This window comes from Chinchilla lanigera, unplaced genomic scaffold, assembly GCF_000276665.1.
Source record: "Chinchilla lanigera isolate Chin_1 unplaced genomic scaffold, ChiLan1.0 scaffold00035, whole genome shotgun sequence".
Lineage (NCBI taxonomy): Eukaryota > Metazoa > Chordata > Mammalia > Rodentia > Chinchillidae > Chinchilla > Chinchilla lanigera.
In genome coordinates this window covers 4,296,616-4,317,065 of record NW_004955436.1, presented here as the reverse complement: position 1 = coordinate 4,317,065, position 20,450 = coordinate 4,296,616, and the positions used below count along the sequence as shown (strand labels likewise).

The following is a 20,450-nucleotide window of genomic DNA, read 5'->3' as shown; positions in this document are numbered from 1 at the left end:
TCAGAATTGCTGTAAAGGCTTTAAATAAGGAATTTCTAAACAATGGAAAAGTATTATTTTTCTAAAAGCTTATGTAATGCTGGGTGTTTAAATCAATAAAGGTAAATGAAAAAAAATTCCCAAAAGTGTATTTATTGGAAAAGAAGTTTATTTTTATGAATTGTTTATAAAAAATTTGGATCTCTAATTCAAGGGTGAAAGAGTCTTTTAGTTGAAGCAGGGAAACCCACATGACCCTAACTAGGTTGACCTCACACCCCTCACTGCCGTCTTTACTGTACGTGGTGTGCAGTTGTGTGTGAGTGTGTGTGTTTCTTTGTGTGTGAGTGGGTGCCTGTCTATGTGTGTTGACAAAGCAAGGAAAGACTAAGAAGGAACAGAAGCAAATCTGGGTTGCAAGATTAGGGAACGCATAGTTAAATACAGACTGAGGCAGAAATCAAGTGATGATTTGTAACTCAGCAGGTTAGTATTTACCTGGCACCTTGAAATGCTTTATAAATGTTTATGAAATGAATGTATTGGTTAGTAAAAAGAACAACACGCACTCCTTATACTCATATTAAGCTAATTTCCCCCCGCAGTTACAGCACAGACTAGGTAAGGGGCCTGGCGAAGGGTCTTTGGAGAGCCAGCTTCGTATGCGTCAGCAGCTGAGCTGGGTGTTTAAGCAGTCTGGTGGCATCCTGAGGCTCTGGTCTTACCAAGTGCCTCCTGTGCTGAGTGGCTACAGGGACTAAAGCCCGCGACACTGTCGGGGAGACTTAGTGCCGGGGAATGAGCAGTGTCTACTTTAGATGGCCATGTAGATGGTCAGTATATTATCCCGAAAATGTGGTATATTTCATGTTAATGTCCATTAATCCTTCATGTTAATTTTTGCGGGATTAAGCATTTCTGATTTTGAGCTCCTGAGAGTCGTTACTTAAAGAAAGAATGGAGACTGTAAAAGAGCCCTAACTAAGGCTGAAAAGCTATTTGCTGAGGTCCAAATTTCGGATGGAGCTGCCAGAAGTTCTCTACATTGCTAACTATACATAGTTTTTTCTTCTTTGAAAAATATTTGGAATGTCTTTTTATTCTTTCAATGTCTGTGCCCTCCCCTTTCTCGCTGCTTTCCTCTTCCCTTTTGCATTTATTTAGAGTAGAGCCTCATTGTAATTAAAAGTCTTGTTAAGGGGTGAGATTGAATGTCTACTGGCTTGAGTTAGCATGGGTCGACCTGATGGATCGCAATCATTTAAAGAACTTTGGCACACCTCACGGGACACCGTAAGATGGGCCAGTTGCCCACCTTACCCCTGAACAAAAGGTTTAGCATAAACATGACCTGAGAGGATGAACAGGCCCCACCCAGCTCCCAGCAGGGCCGGCGGCCCTTGTATTTCATGGCGAGCCGACTTGTCTGGGTCCTAGGGAGCCAGCTATTAAATGAGGTCAACGGTTGTGCAGAAAAGAAAGCTTGCAGAGGAAAGCATCTCAAGCCTTGAGTACAGCGCAGAGGTTACTGGAAATTGACATAATGTCAAGGGAGCCCTAAAAAATGAATTTATTAACAACTGCTAACACTATTTACACACTTGCACTTTGCCAGGGACTGCTCTCAAGATTTACATGTCAGAAGTCCTCTATTTCTTAAACAACCCTTGAGGCAGCTATTAATCTTCCGCTCTTTTTATGCACGAGAAGCTGACTGACCTTTCTTTCTGCTCCTGCCTCATGGTGCCCAGGGTGAGAGTTTGTCTCCAGGGTGCACCTTAGGAGTGGGCGTGCGGGTCGCAGGGAGCACACATCCTCACATGGCTGGAGGAGGCCAACTGTGCTCTTCTACTGCCCAAGATCGCCGATTGCCCCACATTGCCAGGCGCTTAAACTTGTGCCAATTTGAGGGATGCAAAATTTTCTTTTTTTATCTCTGTATTTCACTAATTACTAGTGATTTATTATATTTTATATGCTCCCTGGCCATTGTGGTTTCTCTTCGTGGAAATTAACTATTCTTTATGCATTTGTATTGAGTTGCCCTCTTTTCAGTTAATTATATATGATTACATGTTTTGGCTACTACTGTCCCGCTGGTTATTTGTAGGTTAAATATCCATTCTCACGTTCCTCCCTGTCCCCTTCCCTCCTTCTCCCTTTTTGTCACACTGTCTTTTGACGTACATTAGTTTCACATTTAATTTAATGTTTTCTTAGTCCGTGTTTGCGGTATGTAATGATTACACTCCCTGTGGGGAACTGGTGCACTGACATGCCACATCTCCACTCTTTTTGCACTCTTTCTCTTCTACTTTTAAATGTTAACATACTCTACTTATGGTCTTTTCCTTAACAGTTCACTGTTCCTACCCTGAAGACCTGAGGACGTTTTTCTCCACGTTGCCATCTCATCGCTGCCATCTGTCAAGGCCTCGCATGCGCGCGGCTGTTCTGGGCCTCCTTTCCTCTTCTCCCCCAGCTGTCTCGCTCCTGCGCCCCCAGAGTCCTGCTGCCAAGGCTGTGTTGTCTCTAGTGCTGTTCCTTTGCAGTTAGCCAGGAGAGCAGTAGGGTGATTCTCCATACCTTGTTTTTCCTCAGTATTATATTTATTTATCTTAAGTCGTACTATTTTTCTTCAATATTACATTTACTATTCTTGGGTCTTTTCTCATTCTTATACATTTGAAATTGGTTTTGTTAACTTCAGAAACTGACCTGTGAGCTTGAATGTAACTTAATGATTTAATAGATTAATTCTGAGGTGTAGGTTTCTGTTTATTTTAGGTCTTCTTCAGTGTTTTCCAATAATATTTTATTACTGCTTCATGACTTCTTCTGTTAGATTTATCCCTAGTGTCTTATTATTGCTTTTTAAGTGGAAGATTGAAAGACTTTCACCTTCCAGCTGTTTGCTGTTGTCCTGTGAGAGTGTAATGAATGGTCTGCATTGATTTTTACGCTGACTATGCACCCAGCACCTTTGCTAACACCTCTGTAAACTGTAGCATTCGGATATCAGTTCTCTGGGAAAATGGTTTGTTCTTTTTAATACATATTATATGTATATATAATGCATATGAAAACTATCCTATCTATCTCTATCTATCTATCATCTATCTTCTACCCTTATTCTATCATTTATTTTCTTGTGCTTGTCTTAGAGACCTAACCACAGCCTCCAACACTGTATTATATAGTGTTGCTGACAGTGGATACCCTTAGCTTTAGTCCAGGGATACCGCTCTAAAGTTTCACTACTTATTGTGTTCTCTGGTGTAGTTGAACAGGAACTTTCCTCCCATTTTTGGATAGTTTAGGTTAGGCTGTTAATAACAAATTACCTTCACAAGGCAGTGGTTTTAAAGAAAAGCTTCTGCCTCACATTTTTCTTCCCTTACGTGGCTCTCCTCCCCTTAGCTGTGACAGAAAAATGCTGGTGTTGCCCCTGTTTGTAGCATCACCAGTTATAGGGTTCAGTGAAACATTTCATGGTGAAGAGTGTGATGTTTTCACAAGCTTTGGCCTGAGGAGGAGGACACTTATTTTCTTCTGACATTTCATTGACCAGAGGAAGTCCCATGGTCACAGTTGATTTAAACAGGCTGGGAACACATAATCCTGCCTTCGGGAAGGGACACTGTAAAGAAAGACTGCAAGTACTTTGAACACTAATATAATTGACCACAGTGGGTGGATTAATAGCTATGCATATGTAAGTTTTATAAAACAGTTGCCCACAATTTCAAATTTATTGACACAAGCTTGTTTCTCCCAACTTCTCTCTTTTTTTCAAACCTGAAAAGTAATTATCTAGAGAAAGGAGCAAACTTTCTTCAAGTCTAAAGAGGCTTATTTGAAGATATAAGGTATCTGTCCAGTTAGGTAAAAGCTTTTCCGGGTGAGGTTTGTTATTGTAGGAAGATAAGTTGTTAGCATTTCTCTTTCATCTTCAGCACAGCTCTAACTATCACAGAGGGGAACAATAAGCTAAAAAGTACACACTTGGTTTGCCTTTGATGTAAAACTTATGCTCTTGGTATTTTTGGTATTAGGATTCTAAAAAAATACATTCTTCTAAGACTGACGTTATTATGGAGAAGGTACTGAGGAAACTGCAACGGTTCAAGGCTATGACTGCTAGTGTTTAGGAAATCTTACCGTTTTTTAAAAACCCCAAGGAATACACGAGAAGATTAATTTTTCAAGAATGTTGATTTTCATATTTTATATTGGTCAGCTTTCCAAGTTTTGAGACAAAAACAAAGCTAAAACCATGACACCTGCAACTTAAAAGAGGGGGGGGTTTATTTTGGCTTATGGTTCAGGAGGTTTCAGTGCATGGTCAGCTGGCTCCAAGGTAGAACCATAGGGACAGAAGGGGGTGGTAGAGGAAAACTGCACAACTATAGCAACCAAGGAGATAGAGCAAGCCGGGGGGTGGGGGAGCGGACAGAGAAAGAAAGAGAGAGAGACAAACACACGCACACACAGATAGAGACAGAGACAGAGACAGAGACAGAGACAGAGACAGAGACAGAGAGAGAGACAGAGAGAGAGACAGAGAAAGAGAGAGAGCATTCAAAGGCACACCCTCAATGACCTACTTCATCCATTGGGCCTTACCTCCTAATGGCACGTTCAGCTATGAATTTATTAGTGGATTAATCCACTGGGAGTGCAGCACAGTCATAGCAACCACCTTCAAAATCCCCATTTCTGAGCACATAAACATTTTTGGGTAACGTTTTAGACAAAGCCATTGCACAATTATATGTGAATTAGGTGTATAAAGAAACAGTGTAGAGAAGAGATTGTAGTAGTTTCCAGAAGCTCATCTAAAAAACCAGTGTGCAATATTTCAGTTTAAAGTTACAAAGAATCCACTTTGTTTACTTGCGATTTTCTTGTTATTGGTGAAGAAAATTTCCTAGGATTTTGTGAGGAATATTAGTGTCTAATAAATTACAGTGTATGTCAATATATTTAATAATCTAGAAGAAATAGGCAAGTTTCTAGACACATACATCTTACTAAAATTAAATAACAAGAAATAGAAAATATGGATAGACTAGTAGCAAGCAATAAGACCAGATCAGGTATAAAAAGTTTCCTATCAAAGAAAAGCCCAGATGGCTCCACTGTGGAATTCTGCCAAATAGTGAAAGAATACCTAATAACAATTCTCCTTAACTCACTCCACAGCGTAGAAGAAAATCTTTCAATGTGTTCTAATACCAAACCAAATAAGAACATGACAACAAAAAAAAAATTGTAGCTTAATATTCTTGGCTATGCATGTATAGTTCAATGGCACATTGGAAATGTTGACCATAATGGTCAGGTGGAATTCATCTCAAGGATACAAGAATGGTTTAACATATGAAATAAGTAAATGTGATGTAGCATAGCAACCCAGTGTAGGACAAAACCATATGATCGTTTCAATAGAAGCAATAAAACATTTGATAAATTTCAACATTACTTCATGATAAGTATTCTGAATATCTTCAGTATGAAAAAATGTACTTCATATAATTGAAGGCTATTTATAATAAATAAACAGTTAACATTATCCTGAATGAGAGAAAGTTTAAAGCTTTCTCTTTAAGTTCTAGAACAAGACAAACATACCCACCTTAATCAACTGAAAGATGTAGATGGAACAGTGACACAAGAGAAAGAAATAAATGGTGTCCAAGTTGGAAAAGAAATAAAAATATCACTATTTGCAAATGACATGATTTTATATACAGAAAATCCAAAAGACCCCACCAAAATTATGAAAATTAATAAATAAATTAGACAAAGTCACAGAAAATAAAATCAGTGTATAAAAATTAGTAGCATGGTTATATGCCAATAATGAATTATCTTAAATAGAAATTAAGAAAGTAATCTTATTTACAAGATAAATACCTTGGAATAAATTTAATCAAAGATTTACTATGATGATTATACAACACTGTTAAAAGTAATTGAAGAGGAAAAAACACACATAGAAAAATGGAAAAAATCTCTTATGATAGATTCAATTTAGTATGTATCCAAATACCTACATTCTTCATAGAACTAAGAAACAAACAATTCTAAAATTTGCATGAAACCTCAAAAATCTCCAGATACATATCTAAGTCATTTTGAACAAATAGAACAAAGCAAGAGATATTCATTACACTATCCATCTGACTTCAAAACACATCACAAATCTGCATTTATCAAAATAGCATAGTGTTGGCATGAATACAGACACACAAGTCAATAGACAGCCTAGAAGTACACTCACATATATATAGCTGATTGTTAACAAAGGTATATAAGGACACATATTGAAGAATAATATTTTCAATAAATAATACTCAGAGAATTGGATATCCATGTGCAGATGAATGAAACTGATTTTTACCTGTTGCAAAAGTCAAATAAAAATGAATCAAAGACTTAAACAGAAGAGCACATCATGTAGCTACTAGGAGAAGACACAGGCAAAATACTGCAGAATCTTCGAACAGACAAAGATTGGAAATAAGTTACAGAACTGGAGAAAATATTTGTAAATTATATATATATATATATATATATATACATATATAAAATAACTCAGTGTAAAACAGTTGAGCAATAGACTAAATAGACATTTCTCAAAAGAAGACATACAAATGACCAATAGTTATAGGAAGAAACACTCAACATAGTTATTAGAGAAATGCAAATGAAAACCACTGCAGAATATTGGTTCATCACTGTAAGAATGGCTATTGTTAAAAAAGTCTAAAGCATGCTGGAGAGGATGTGGGGGAAAGAAAATTTTTGTACATTATTTAAATTAGTTTAGTCACTGTAGAAATCAATATAGAGTTTCCTAAAAAAGTTAAGAATAAAACTACCCTATGGTCTAATTATCCCAGCAGTGGGATTATATTCAAGGAAGTGAAGTCAGTATGTTGAGAGACATCTGCATGCCATGATCACTGCAGCACGAGATCACTAGATTGCCAAGAAGTGGAACAATTGCCAAAAATGGAACAACCAAGGTGTCCATCAAGGGATGCATGGGTACTATGCAATATTATTCAGAGAGTAAAAAGGCTGAAATCCTGTCATTTGATACAATATGGTTGGAACTGGAGATTGTTATTTGAAGGGAAACAAGCAAGTATTGTGTGAGCTCACTCATTTATACAATAATAAAGAAGTTGATCTCATAGAATTTAGAAACAACCAGAGCCTGGGGAAAGAAGAGGGAAGGAGGCTTGGAGAAAGGCTGGTCAGTGGATGCTGAGCTGCAGTTAGACAGAAGGAAGATGTGGTGTGTTATTGCAGTGGCATGACGATAGCTAGCACTCCACCCTCTGCCTCCTAGGGATTCCTACCTGTTCTGTACATAAAATGTACCTACATATTCATCCAACTCCAATGTCCCTAAAAGTCTCATCCCATGACAGCATCAGTAATCCAAGATCTCACACCACCCAGATCAGTAAGGATGGAGTCGATGGACATGTTCTACGTTCCTGAGGCTCTGTGACACTATTTAGTCAACAGCTTCCATCCTACCATGGTGTAAGAGAACAGGAGAGTAGTTATTACCAATTTGTTTCAAAAACAGGCAGGAATGTAAAACGGAAAGGAGCCAGTGGTTCCAGACAGTTCTGAGATGCAGCTGGGAGACGAAGTTTCGGGCCTGGGCAAAGTTCTTTGTGGTCCAGCGCTTCTGGCTCCACACCTTCCACCTACTTCCTGTCAGTAGAATCGTGGGGCTGAGCAACATTTCACTTTGTAATCTCTTTCCTTCTTAGACCATGCAGTCAGCATTATGCAGCTGTAGAAAACTCCGATGACACAAGACTTTACGCCATTCAGGATGTCCCCAGGTGCAGGTTATTTTTAGGTAATCCTTTCTCTCGCTTTGGCTGCTGCCTCAATGGCTGTGCCTCAGTGCTCTGAAGCTTTGCGTGTCCTGCCTGATTTCACTGAGGAGTGTTGTGAAGCTGAATATTCTCATCTTATGATCTCTCTGAGATTTTGGGAAGGGGTTGCCAATCTTTGGCTTTTTCTCTGTGCTGAAATTTCAGAAGCATTTCTTTCTTTCTTTCTTTTTTTTTTGGTACCAGGAATTGAACTCACGACCTTGCGCTTGCCAGGAAGGTGCTGTGCTGCTGAGCTATAGCCCTGGCCCTCAGAAGCATTTCTTAACAGAAATAAAGCATTTCTTAACCCTGCTAGCAGGGTAGGCAGAGAGTTCCTCAAATCATCAAGTTCTACTGCCTATTTGTTGAACAGTTCTGCATCAGTTTATCTCCTTTCACTTTTTGCCAGAAGCAGCAAGGTAAAGTCAGGTAGCATCTTAAACACTTTGCTTGGGAATCTCCTCAGCTAAATACATAAGTTTCTTATATACACGTCCTGCTTTCCACATAAATTCAGGATAAACTTTTGTTAAGTATTCTGCTACTATGGTATATAATCCTGTTTCCTCAGTTTTCAGTAAGATATTCCGGGCTTCCTTCTGAGGTCCCCAAGCAGTGCATTTATCACCCACAGTTCAACTGTGATTGTCCAGGCCATCTAGGCTTCCTCTGCCCTAAACTCCCTAAAGTTTTTCTGAAACTTTTGCCAGCTTCTGTCCACTGTCCAAGTCTGGAGATGTGCTCCTACTTTGTGTGCTTGTTGTGATCCCCCACTGCCAGCCCTAAAATCTCAGTTAGATTCCTATTGTTTTGTATGATATCCCCACAAATGAAGTAGCTTAAAGCAACACAAATGTAAGATTTCACTTTTCAGTAGGTCCCAAGGCCAGCACGATGGGTTTTGTGCCCAGGGTCTCCTAAAGCTGAAACGAAGGTGTGGGCTGGAGAGGCTCCCTTACCGGAGGATCTGGACCGGAAGCTGCTCCTAAGCTCTGGGCAAGCTGCGGGCGGAAGTAGTTCCCTGTGGTTGTAGGCCTGAGGTCTTGTTCCCTGCTTCTCACCTGAAGCCTGCTCTGTGCTCTTGCTCAGGTTTTCTCCTTCATCTTCGAATCGGCAATGTCTGGTGAATCCTTTCAGACTTTGAACCTGCCGATGTCCTCTTTTGTCTTCCTCATCTGCTTTTAAAGGGCTCAGATCTTAGACCACCTTTCTTTCCCAAGTCATCTTTGTATCTTACCTGACATAGGACTTTGATTACATCCAAAAGAATTCCTTCAAAGTGGGATCTAGGTTTTGATTAAATAAACTCAGTGCTTGAGGCTTGGTTAAATAAACAGAGTGGAAATTTTTTTGTTAGGAGGAAGCGATTTTTTGATTTCTTTCTGCTACAACTATTATTAGAGAATTTACTTAAATATATCAATTTGAAAGCAAGATGTATATTTATTTCTATTTCATGCAGTGTTTTACATCTATATTAAACTTATCCATTATTTTACATTTCTACATACAGTTCTCTTATTACTGGTAAATATTTTCACACATCTCTCTGGACATTTAATTGCCACTCCTTAAATTACTTAAGGAACAATTACTGCCTTATAGATAGGTTTCCTTGAGTTTGTCTCTTATACTGTGTTCAATGACTTCAAAGTTTTGGCATAAGTATAGACCTCTATGATTTTCTGATACACATGTGTTATTTTAGCATAAGGAAATACAAAGCTTCAAATTAGCTCAAATTAGCACAAATTAAAAATCTTACTTGGTAAGATCTTAAAGTTTAATAATAATTTCAAAAGTATTAGTTTTTATGTCGGAGGTGTCTGATTTGGTTATGATTCTCCAGCTAGGATGCCAGAAAGCAGAGAAGGGACTCCTCATGCTCCTCACCCGGCAGGATGACCACCTAAGTGGGGAGTGAATTTGGTGTGTCCTGTCTATAGGCTGGTGGGTATGCACTGTAGTATGATTTTCACAAATGACCGTGAGAAAGGAAATTTATTATTTTTATTCTGGGTTGAGTAGCACAATTTGGAGAACTGTAGCAGGAGTTTTCTTTCCGGGTGTTTGAATTCTTCTTAGCAACATTTGTAAGAGTGGACTATAACATATTTGTAAAAAGAATAAATTTATAAGGGAGTTCCTAACTTTTATACATCATTTTGTCTCCTGATAGGGAGAAATTTTGGTATCACTTTAGTGGATCAAATACAGACTTGGAAACTGCTCCTTTTTAGATGATTATTTAATTCTGATAACAAACTTCTTAAAGCTTGGCTGTGTGCAGCCCTGTGGCTCGGCAGCAAACATACTGACCTGTTTTTTAATTTTCTCCTCAATATTTATGTCTTTCAGGGAAGAGAGGCTCTGAAGATGCAACAAAGATGAGGTGGCCATTCCTAGAATGAGGACCTCCTGTGATAGCAGAAAGAGCTCAGTCCAGGTGCCAGGATGTTCTGGGGAAACCGGAACGGACCATAGCACTTGGCTTCCATCTAGCAGAGCGAGGAACTGTGCCCTGAAACTCATCACCGGGTTTTGCATTACTATTATTACTCTTCTGGAATTTCCCTGTTTGGAAGATTGTTATATTCTGTGTTCTAAAAAAAGAAAACACCAACTCTAACAATTTAACATGCTTATACTAATAATTATAAAACAACCAGGATGAGATTTATGTTATAACTTAAGAAAAGTTAATGATGAGTAGAGAGAATATAGTTCTATGCTTTGTTATTTCTATTATAAAAACAAAGAAAAACAAAATAAAATAGGAGCCATACAATCAACTCACTTTCTTATAGAATAATTTATTACATTGTGTTTCTTTGCTTTGAAACATCATAAATGCATCTACTTTTAAAACTCAGAAGGGCTTATTACTTCACCCGGCAACAATCCCAATTGACAATAATATTGTCAATTTAATAAAATTAGAATGATGTGTATAATAAAGTGTTTTTCTATTTCAAGATAAAATATCTTTTTTATCCAAAATATCCCTTATAGATAATGTTTACCTTACAGGTCTTGGGCTCCCTCCTTACCCCGCTGTTAGTATCTACTTGTGGTTCATGGATAATTCAGTATCTTAAACTACACCTATTAAATGCAAAAAGTTTGATTTTTTTTGAGTAAGATAGAGATTTTATGTATCATTTCAAGTATATGTGTTAATTACCCAAAGAGTTGAAAAGAAATATCTGTTCTGATGCTCTAAACACCACTGGGAAGGTGGGAGAGAGTGGAGGGTGGAGGGAAGCTGTGATTGCACTCACTGGACTTGATCACAGAATTTGATGAAATGGTCATAACAGGAACAATGCACAAGTGGTCCCGGGCAGTGTTTTTACAATTCATCGAGGCCTTTCTGAAGATGTCGGTGCTGATTCAGTAGTGGAGTGGGATGTGAGACGGTGTGTGAGCAGCTAGACTGGAGAAGCCTCTGGTCAGGAAGTTTCCTGACCCCAGCGCTAGCAGGAGCTGTGGATTCCCTGCCGCCGTACATTAGAATCACTCATAAGCTAAGTCAAATTACTCCGTTACAATAGACTGCAGCTGAGAAAACAAAACATGCACCACACTATTTAAATGAAAACCCAGCACATATAGGGGATGTTTGGCTTCGCAGAGCCTCAGAAATGTTATTGTTTCTGTCCTTTCATAATTCTGCTATTGAGTTCCTCTGTATAAGCACATCTTGGGAATAGTGGCTGAGGTAAGAAAAATAAGCCATTAAGGTTTTCCCTGCTTGAGTTGGAGGCTGGAAAGCTAACTTTCTTCTCAGGGATGGAGGATTTCAGGGAACAGAGCTGTGAGCGTTGGTCCTAACTTCACGTAGCCCATCCCCTAAAGGTGAGTTCCCATTGCAGCCCTTTGGACACCAGGATTACTCCTCTTTCCCACGTGGGCACAAGGGTGTCACTTTTAATTCTGATTTATCAGTGACAGAATTTCTCTCCTTCACTCAAATTAATGTAGATCAGCGTTTTTAATAGCAAATAACAGAACAGGGGTCTGGGTGAATGAAACAGAAGACCTGAGGTCACTTGGAAGTGTAATGGGACTCTCAGGGCTGTCAGAGATCTGAAGGACCAGACCGGAGGCAGTGTCCAGAGCAAGGCCCAAGCCGCGCTGCAGACCCTGAACGCGGCTGCCGCGGGCACCTCTGCTGCCGCCCGGTGTGCGAGTTCCCCGCTCCCGCTGTCACCAGGGACACAGCACCGAGGCCACTTGGTGCGTGCAGGTTGGACGCGCTCCCACCTCCACCCCCGGCAGGGAGAGGATGCTGTCTGTTTTCATATTCCACGCTAGGATCTCCAACTGGAGCACGTGGTAGAGTTTCAGGGCTGCTCCTGTCTGTGGGCGATATTTTCTACCTGGGCAAGGGAGGAGCTAAGTGGTGGGAAATTCTTCAATTTAGCCAGGGCACTGGAACCATCCCGGGGCAGCAGGGAGATACATCAACCACCTATTACCTTTCATGGAGTCCTTTGGTCATTCATGTTGCTATAGACAGGATCAATTTTATTCCTTTCAATAAGGATTTGTTTGTTTCTGCTGTGTTATTAAGATGTCACTGCGGTGAAATTATTGGATATGTGAGGGTTCACAATTTGTTAGAAAACATTTTACACAAATTATTCTAATCAACATTGTGAACTATACTGGCCTGACCTACATACAGACCAGGAGACTTTCAGTGTTGCAGTGTGCAGCATACAAAGCAGAAAAAAAGCAGTGCACCCTAGGAGGGCTCATTTGCCATGACCTGATCAGGTACTGCGAACCTGCCGATGTGTAGCTGGTGCTGTAGTATGTGTGTTACCGTCTCTTACCAATGTCATATAAACTCTCCAGGGCAACTATTTTTCTATCTTTTAATTTTTGAATTTTTCAAAGTATCCAACATATAACTGGACATGTAATAAATGTCCAAATACTTTTTGTTATTTTGAGTAATGTATCGTTAGAATACCCCTCATATAACCAATCATACTATCTAGCTAATACTTTAGAAGAACATACAATTTCAAATGAATGTGCTACTTGACCATTCTAATCAATCGTAATTAATAATTGTTAGGTTGGCAATTAATTGCAGACTTCTGCAATTATCAAGAGAGTAAGCTTTGCTAGTTTAAGTATACCTGGGACAAGATGTAAAAATAAATGTAAAAATTGACATTCACAGTTGTCCTGATATAAATTGTTCTGTTCTTTGTTATTATATATTATTATTATTGTATTACTATTCTATACTTGAAGAGCATCTCTCTCCTACCAGTTTCAGGAAATGACTACACATTTATGATTACAGGATGATAATGTTTCATCAGCTTCATGTCAATATTTGAGAAGTCCATAAGTTAGGAAGACAGTTATATATCTGAGAAGACAAAGTCAGAAGCTCAGGAGAAAAAAAAAACCGCATACACAAAACAATACAACATGCAAGGAATAGAAACCCCCTGGAGATACTTCAGCAAAAAAAGGGATTATTAAAGGGATACACAGTAGTACGTAAGTGGCAAACTAGAATCTATGACTGCAAGTCGATCAAGAATCCAGTAATTACTTTGAAGATAGTGACATACAGTGTTATTAGCTATTGTTATTTTCTTATTACTTTGCTATGGAATTTTGTTTTTATTTAAAAAAAAAGAAGAATCCAGTGAGTCAGTTCTGTCTCTCATCTCCGCCTCTTTGGATGTCTACACAAGAACCTGGCAGTGTAGTTACAGTTTAAAGGTTTCCATGTTGACCAAGTGCTGGTTCATACTGAGAGTAGCTCTTGCCCTCCAGGACACCCTGTTTCTTCAGGTCAGAGATGTGCAGTCCAGGTGTGACTTCCTACTGTCACATTTTAAAACTTATCCTGCATCAGCCCTGCCTGTCCTCAGCACACCTCAGAAAACAACCTCCTCCCCACCTGTCTCCGACTTTGGTTGTCCTGTGGAGCTAACCACGCCTCGGGGTGCCATTTCCCCGTGAGGGTCGCCTTCTCTCTACTTACAGTGCACTTTGATGGTTTAGCACCTTTGCCAATAATGAGAGATTCAAGCCTTCATTTCTTAAACTTTCCCCCTCAAAATTTACTTTTCACAAAATAACGCATCCACTTACTTTTTGCTCTTGAGGCACTGAACTAATTTCAAAAGCTATATTTCATTCATTTAAAAATGAATCGCAGAAGTAATGTATGTTAATTTTTTAAAAGAAAAGCAAAGAATCTGAATGCATCTAAAGAATATTCTAATCATTCTTCACCAAACCATCCCACCCATGGCCATACCTTGAGGTCATTCGTGATAATAGCAGGGTGTATCTTTAACATTTTTCTTCACACTCATCAAAACATGTACATTCACGTAAGTTTTTTTCCTTTTAATATTTTTCCCTCCTTAAAATATCAAGTAAGTAGATATAGTTCTAGTTAAGGTTTTTAAACTGCAGAGTATTCCACTGAAAGTGTATACTGTACTACACCATAATAAAACATTCTTCTTATATGACTATTCAGCTGGCTTCTAAATGTTTTTATAATTAAACATAGTGTTGAAATCTTTATGTAAACATGTTCACACATTGTGGTATTTCTTTTGTGTTTGTTTTTTTCTGGTACCAGGAATTGAGCTTACAACCTTGCACTTGCCAGGCAGGCACTGTGCCGCTGAGCTAAATCCCCAGCCCCTTTTGTGGTATTTCTAGTAGAGCACTCCACTTGATCTTAGCCAAAAGGCCGAGAAGCAGTTCTAATAGAGCGCTCAATATGGAAGGTGTGCTATTGGTAGCAATTATTGAACTCCTCTCGCCCCGTCTCCCCAAGGAAATGATATGTCCTCGCTGTGGGCATGGTGTTAATGAAAGTTACAGACATAAGGCTGTTTACAGTACTGAGACCCACAGATAGAGAAGCTAACAGAAGTTGGGACAGAGACCTGAGTACGCAGAAACAAGCCCTAGGAAAACTGGAACACCAGGGAAAGAGGCTCGCTGAAGTCGCCCTGGGAAGCTGAAGTGCAGAGGACGTCTGTTCTCACAATGTCAGAGGCCTGGGTAAAGATGGCAACTGCGTTGTTTCAAAATGCAGTGAACGGGGTCAGTTATGTACCCCACGAAGTCTGCTCTCCTGACTGAGGCCTCGTTAAAGATGGCAGCTATATTGTTTCCTTTTCATGAAGCCATCAAAGTACCTCACTAAAGACAGCAAATAAACCCCTGAACTTGGTGCCTCGGTGCCGTTCTTCCTTGGAGCCCCTCCTGGCTAGTGAGAGCTGTTTGTTGCTCCCCCTCATAAACTACACTTGGTTCATTCTCCACTGCTGTATCTGCCAACTTCTTGCTTGCAAAAGCAACTTGTGAACTTGCCTGTTCACTGTGTGGATTTTGGATTTCTGGCTTCTATAATTGTGAGCTGATTCTTAAGTCTCTTATTCATATGTTTGCACATGCTACTAGTTCTGTTTCTTTGAAGAAGCTGACGAATAGGCAAGTCCTGTCATTTTGGATTTCATACCATCATTGATTATGCAAAGAAAAGCAGTTGTAACTGAGAAATAATATTTCCATTTCAGAACAGGATGCTGTCCCCACCCCCCAGTCAGTCCATCAGTGTAGAGGTTTCGTCAGTGGTTGATGTAGGCTTCAGTTTTGTGGTTAAATGATCCTAATATCACACGGGCTGAACATCCCCTGAGAGGTGGCTACCTTTACCGGTGTTCATGGTGGAGGCTGAGTTAGCTGTTTCTCTCTGTTTTCCCACAACCTGCAGTTTTGTGTAGCCCTTATTCTGCGCTAGCCTCAGCTTTAGGAGAATCTGCCCACTTTTGCTTCTTGGAACTGGGGACTTCTCAGCACCTTTTGGTCTTCTTCCAGTGGCAGCCAAACTTTATGCCCTGTAGCTTTAGGGCAGAGGGATCCCAAAGTAGAATTTTCTTTTTCTTCCTTAATGTATGCAAACATCTGCTCAATATCAGCTTTGGCTCCTGAGCCCAGCAGATTTCCATGCCCGCTTCAGCTTTTGTTTTTACTCTTCCTTCAGAAGCAGTCAGTTTTTGCCCTGTTCTTTGGGTGGGAGATAAGGACCCTCGCTACTGCTCAGTGGCCGTGGTGTCCTCCGGGGCTGTTGGCAAGCATGTGTGCTGCCTTTCCCCAGGGTCTTAAGGAGGACCCAAGTAGCGTTGTTCTGAGCTCATGTCCCAGAGGTAGCTGATCCGTCCTGCATGCTGTCAGCCTTGAGGGGAGGGGTTCAGCCCATCTCCAGCCTGCCAGTTACTTCCCATGAGCACCTAGTGGAGGCCCACAGAAGAGCTCCTGGTCCAGTGTGAGCCACTTTCCCTCTCTTGGTTTTACATTGCTGCACTAGTTCACACTTGAGCTTTTGGAATTTGGTAGTTTGGGCTTATTGATCTTGCTTACGTTTACAGCAGCCAGATCTTCTACCTGTGCTCTGCCAAAGATGAAAGCGTTATGTCTGTAGTCTCTGTGCAGAGGGATGCACCACACCTTGCACTCCAGTTGTGTTTGTTGCCTTGTTACCAGGAGTCTCTGACGGGTTAGAGTTACCTGGTTGTTTCTTGTTGGTGAGATATGGAGGATGTTTGCCACTTTTTGCACTCTAAGCAGAAGCGAAACTCACTGCATTTCTTTTGAGGTAATGAGATTGAAGCCAGCAGCACTCCACTGCCTAGTTCCACCCCCAGTCCTTTTAAATTTTGGGGGCAGGGTCTTGCTAAACTGCTCAGAATGCCTCAAGCTTGCCTGCCTGCCTCAGCCTCCTGAACAGCTGGGGTTATTTTTATTTGAACAGTATACTGTCTTTTTTTTGAAGAGATTTGAAAAATGAAAGAATTATCTTACATGTACTGACAAATTTGGCATTTTCAGTGCTTCGTGTTTCCTTCTGTGTGAATTTCCCTCACGTCTTTTGCCCAAGGAACTTCATTTACCATTTCTTTTGATGCAGATTTGCTGGCAGCTATTTTATCAAATTTTGTTTGTCTAAACACAACTTTATTGTGTCAAGTGTTTCACCACATGGAGAATTTTATGTTGACAGCTTCTTTTTCTTTTCCTGTCATTAAAGATGCCATTCTACTGTCTTCTGGCTCTCTTTTTAAAAAAGAAAACTGGAAGTTATCTGTTATTAATTTCTCTGCATATGTCTTTTCTTTGGTTGCTTTAAAGATTATTCTCTTTAACTTAGTTTTTAGAAGTTCAGTTAGCATGTAAGTTTTGTCCCTTTTTGCCTCTTATCAAGGAAAGAATAGCTCTCTTTTTGTCCAGGCTGGCCTCTCATGCCTAGGTTCAAGTGGTCCTCCTGCCTCAGCCTCATAAGTAACTCGGATCATGGGTGTTGGCCAGTGCAACTGGTTAGATATAGTCTTCTTTTTATTCATCTTGCATAAGTTTTTCTAAGTTAATTCAGTCTCTAGGTAACTTTTGAAAAAAGTTGTGAAAACTTGGCCATTATTTCTTCAAAATGTTTTTGTTTGTTTCCCTTTTTGCTCCTGGAACTCTAGTTGTACTTACATTGTACAGCTTACACTGTCTTGTAGTTTGCTGCATCAATGTTTTTTGTTGTGATTTTCCTCTGTACTATGGACTTAATTTATGTCCTCAGCTCCTTTCTCCTGCAGAGTCCAATCTGGTATAAATAAAGTATTTTTCTCATGTATATATAATATATTTAGGTCTAGGATATCAATTGCTTTTGCTAGAGCTGGAAATCCTCTTGAGATCTTTCATCGCCTCAGTTATTACAACCATTTTCTATAACTTCTCGGCAGAGTTGTTGTACACAATATTTCTTATATATTAACCATGAGATCTTTGCAGTTCATAGCTTTACTTCTTTTGATGTTTGCTTCAATTGTGGAGCAATTTTATGTGCTTCTGCCCATTGTTAATGTTACACATCCTTTGTGATGTGTTATGAACAATGGGGTGTGTTCTGCTGACTTGAGGAGTGTTGGTTTTTTCCTCACAGGCAGTTGGGTTATTCCCAATCACCCGCTCTTCAGAGGAGCTAACTGGGCACTGATGTTATTATTCCTTCTGTTTGTTTTCTGTTACCTTTCATCAAGGGTGTCACCCTTTGTATTGGGAGGCAAGCCCTCTTTGTAGGCTGACATGTTTTAGGTTTTGGTGGAAAGACAGTCCTTTCTAATTTAGCTCGAATTGAATCCAAACTATATTTTCAGAAATGAGCAAATGCTACAATTGTTGCTCAGCAATTTTATTCTTCCATGAAGTCTCATTATTCCTTGAACCCTCATCCTGTGCTCCAGAGTGCAGAATTAGGTCGAAGATTTAATAGGTACAGTATTCATATGCACAGTTTAGAGCTGACCCCTCTGTGGTTGCCTGTGACCAGGATTTCTCTTTTTAATTTCCACGTAATCAGTTGACCCTGAACCTTGTCCACTGACCCCTTAGCCAAGAAAGAGTGACACTTTCTGCTTGAGCTCCTTCATCCACACATAGTACAGACTTGGTGGGGTGGACTTGAAGTGAAAATCCAGCCAAATGTGGGTCTCTTATTTTGCTTCTTTTCTTGAAGCTTCTGGAGCATTTCCAGTTTTGCTTGCCTTCCTAGGGTTAGTGTTTGGAAAGCTAATTTTGAGGAAACAGAGCAGCTTTTACATACAGTCATATGTCACTTAAGTAGACACGTTTTGAGCTGTGTGTAGCTCAACGATGCTGTCATTGTGCAAACACCACGGAGTATATTTACACAGGGTAAGATGGCACAACATCAGTAGATGATATCACCCTTTGGGCCCACCATTGTAGACGTGATCTCTCACTGGCTGAAACATCAGTACACAATATATAATTCTAGTTGCAGATTACAATTTCTCCCAAAAAACTAAAATAAAAATACAATGCTAAGCAAAAAGTATTCCTTCTACATTAAACAATGCCATCAAACAAATTCGAGTCTTTTTTCTCCAAGATTCGATGGATTAGAGATTGTGCTAAGCCAACACCTCTAAGTGTACAATGATCTTATCTTTCCTGATTTTTTATGCCATGCATAGTATATATTGTAATATTTGTAAGGAATTTTTTTTGGTGCTTATTCTATCCTAAGCACTGTGATAAGCACTTAATGCTTTATTTCCTTTAACCTTCATAATTACACCGTGAATTAGATATTCTCTTTTTGTATATGAAGAATTGAAGTCTAATGAGACCCAGCATATGTTCTAGGGTCATGAAATTGTGCTAGAAGTAGAATAAAATTCAAGTCCATCTGTCTCCAAATGCCTGGAATCATTCAACAATACTTTGTTGCTTATCATTTTATTACACAATTTCTTACAGTATGAAGACTTGTGAACAGTAGATTACATTTGCCTTAGAATTTGCAAAACAATAGAAAAGTAACAATAACTAATGAGAATGAAATACTATGTTTTACTGAATTAGGCAGAATTCCTCACCTTATTTGTGATTTAATTGCATGAATTGTATTCGAAAAATTTGTTTTTGTTTCACTGCCAAAATTTGGTGAGTAAACTAAAGACATTAAATGCATAGCTCCACAGGGAGAGGAGCGGATTGCAGAGCATGTGTCCGGAGGATGACTGCTGAGCTGGAAGCAATTCAGATTATGAGGTGTCTTCACTAGATATGTTGCCGCACTAAATCACGGTAAGGAGGTACATTTTACTGCCTTACTAAATATATTGCAACAAAATTATTTACAAGACAGCAAAATCTCTCATTTTAAGAGTAGGAGCACACTTTAAGATTGTAAGATAGCCTCTGGAAGGAACATTTAATGAGAAATACAAAGGACGCTTGGAGGAGGTAATTCACAGTCATGCTTCTCATTGTTCTCAGTGTTTCGGGTCATGAACTTAAGCTAGTGCTCCCACTAGCTATATATTTTCTTTACTTTTCACTAGAATAAAAATAAAATAGCTCTTCCTGATAAGAAATTTATTGCTGGTATTCCCTAAAGCCTCCTTCTCAGTTCAGTGCTAATTTTTGCTATTTCCCGAATAGCCACGACGTTGTTTATTCTGTAGCATGCTTATTGCTTCATTCCACCAGTAGATAATACTTGCTGATGGTCAAAATGTTTTAGAATTGACCAAAATATAATCATGCCACAGGAATGAAATCAACAATTTTAGGCAGTTAATGAAGTGCTTAGATTTTTGTCTTCATAGTTGAGCCAGGAATCAATTATGACACAAGACAGATTTTAAGATAAGAGAAAATGAACACGAATCTAAACAGCATCAGAAAGTCAGTATATAAAATTTAACAATGTTGTCAACTTTCAAGAGAGCCTTAGTTATACTGTTTCATTGCAAATTTTGCTAAAGAAAACCATCAGGTTCATGTAAGAAGTGTCTATTTACTATCAAATACTTAATCTATAATCTCTGTACTAAATATTGACTAGCACATTTTCATAGATTTTATTAAATTCTCTAAAATATCTTATTATCAAGAGACTTGCAACTACATTGCTAACTGTAATTTGAGAAAGTATGCACTGTTAGCGTATTAGAACTACATTAGTAGACATTTAAACAA

At 39.2% G+C, this 20,450-nt stretch overlaps 1 long non-coding RNA gene across 1 annotated transcript in view; it reads left to right on the top strand.

Moving 5' to 3' along the window:
- The window catches only part of LOC102020950, a 40,939-nt gene extending 29,967 nt beyond the window's left edge, over nucleotides 1-10,972 (top strand). Inside the window, exons 3-4 of the long non-coding RNA XR_001234965.1 lie at nucleotides 7,779-7,870; nucleotides 10,248-10,972. This is a non-coding gene — a long non-coding RNA (uncharacterized LOC102020950). The remainder of the gene's footprint in view (nucleotides 1-7,778; nucleotides 7,871-10,247) is intronic.
- The last annotated feature ends 9,478 nt before the right edge of the window (nucleotides 10,973-20,450 follow it).